Source organism: Malaya genurostris, chromosome 2 (assembly GCF_030247185.1).
Source record: "Malaya genurostris strain Urasoe2022 chromosome 2, Malgen_1.1, whole genome shotgun sequence".
Classification (NCBI taxonomy): Eukaryota; Metazoa; Arthropoda; class Insecta; order Diptera; family Culicidae; genus Malaya; species Malaya genurostris.
Window position 1 is genome coordinate 132,164,454 of NC_080571.1, and position 2,753 is coordinate 132,167,206.

Here is a 2,753-nt window from a genome sequence, read left to right on the forward strand (position 1 = left end):
ATACCTGGATCCAAGGTTCAACTATCGAGGTTCTAAAATATTCACGGCTGAGGAAAAAGATAAAATTCAGCAATACATAGTCGATACATGGGAACGTATCTGCCAACTGGGTAAAACACCGGCTAGTACAAGTAGAGAATCGTCAGAGTCTACCGATGATTTTGATCAGTATCTTACGCAAATGTTTGGTGAATCCGTGAATCTTGGTTGCGAGACCGGGTTTCTTCAACAAGTTAAGTCTTTGGACCTAGAGCCACGCCAAAAACATAACTACAACGTGTGGGACCATTGGTTGCGCCGTAAGACTACGCACCCAGAGATATATGCAGTAGCAATGGTTGTACTATCCACACCATCGAACCAAGTCTCTGTTGAACGGTCTTTCAGTGCCCTTGCCTTGGTTCTCTCTAATCAACGCACTGGCCTTGGGAAAGATACGTTGGAAAACATTTTACTTATTAAATTAAACAAAGACTTGTTCTCCAGGGCGCTGGGAACTGCATATGATTGGAAGGGCCCAATCGACCCGGTTGACGATGATTCTCAGGAATGAATATGATACCGTTGATGCTCAACTGAATGTCGAATGAGACAAATATTGTCGTCTATCACTGGCTCATCGCCGGGTGATAGGGGGATAACTTTTGTTTACATTCTCATGAAATCAATTTCCAATGATACTGAAAGGGTTCGGCAGTCATGATACTTGTTATGATTCAATTGGCGACAATCGTCGTTGGGTGGACGATGATATATGTGTTGTCTCAATGTAAGCTCGAGTCACCATTGTGATAACGAATTTTTTCAGCACTGAACTCAGGTCAACTTGTTTCCACATTCAAGATCTGCAAAACTTGTTCCATCACACGAATGCCGAATACGATTCGGTGATGAGGTCATTCAATGGTCCGATGAAGTTATCCATCTAGGACTCACCTTTGACAGACATCTGATATTCAGGTCACATGTTGACAAAATCGTTCAAAAATGCAGCATACTCATTAGGTCTCTGTATCCGCTGATTTGTAGAACATCTAAACTGTGCCTGAAGAATCAAATAGCTGTCTATAAACAAATCATCTACACCGCAATTGAATACGCAGTCCCTGTTTGGCGGGGCTGTGCACGAACACACAAACTTAGGCTTCAGCGCATTCAAAGTAAGATCTTAAAGATGATTCTAAATCTACTCCCTTGGACAAGGACTAGTGAAGTACATGAGATGGCCTCCCTGAATATACTAGAACAAAAATTCGAACAATACTGCACGAAATTTGAAGAGAGGTGCTCAATCTCTGAAATACAAATAATTCAAAATTTGTACGTATTAGGTTAGGGATAGTTATAAGTAGGTAGATATTTTATGAATAATTAAAATAAATATTATGAATAATTATTAGTATGTAAAACAAGAGTAACTAAAACACCTAATATTAAAAACGAATCGTATGAACAACAAAGATGAAAGGTCAAAGGGTCAAAACACTTGTACTGTAAAATGTTGATGTAATACACAAAAATAAGATTAATAAACAGATATTTATGCAAAAAAATTAAAGTCGATTGCTAAGCATTGCGTGTATCAAATATGTGATACCTGAAGGTATGCCATGACCACGGGTTGCTTCCAAAATTGAACTAAAAGACACGTTATCAAATGCACCTTAAATGTTTAGTAAAATTCTCAAGGAAGGTTGCTTTTGTGAAAAAGCTTTTTCAATGTTGTACCAAACATCATGTAACAGGGTAGTAGTGGACTTTCCACGCTGGTAAGCATGTTGCAATTATATAGCGGATACTCTTCCAAACTAACATTCCTGATATAGTAATCGATTATGCGTTCCACTGTTTTAAGAAGACATAAGCTAAGACTGATAGGCCTCAAGCTTTTCGGTTCCTCATAAATGTTCATACTCTTTCTGCAGTAGTACTGAGAAAACTCCATCCTTAACATTTGACCGATTTAATCATCACAATTCTTCGAGCAAGTACCCAAGAATCGTAACTATCCGAAAAAGTCTCAGGAACAGCTGTCGGTGATGGCTATATACATCCTGAAAAGTGATTGTTAAAAAATAGTGAAGGACAACACCTTCATCAGAGAAGTACTCACCATCTGAAGTTCTTGAGGAATTAAAGTCCTTAGATTTCGAAAGTAATTTATTTAATCTGCTAGCCTAGTTGAGATTAGAGACATTTGTGTTGTAGTATTGTTTGACCCCTTGCTCACTTACACATTATCACACATTTTCCCGCTAAATCAAGCTGTGCTTTTTCTCTTCAGCATTCAGTGTTAAGCGTATCCTCATCGTGTTCACATCGTTTGTTCATAATAATTATTAGTTGTTTGAAATAAAAGTCAGAAACAAAACATGGTGTCAGAAGTAGTCGCGTGCTTCTGAGAATATTTTTCGGCGTTTAAGTGAAATCGCGGAAAAAATTCAGTAAACTTTCTCTTTCGACGAGAAAAGGTGGCGTAGTGTCGGCCGCCATCTTGTAAAAAAAGTGAAAACTGAACTTTAAACTTTTGTGAAGTGGTTATCCTCATCAATATGGATCCAAATCAATTCCGAATGTTCTTGGAACATCAGACAAATTTAGTTACACAACTAATGAGTGCTATAACAACGTCAGCACAAAGCAGAAATCAACCGGAGCTTCAACCAAAGCCCATAAATGTTCCTTTTTTTTTTTTTATTTAATAACATATTTTAAGGCACATTGCGTTAAGCTATAAGATGCCGAGGGCATAT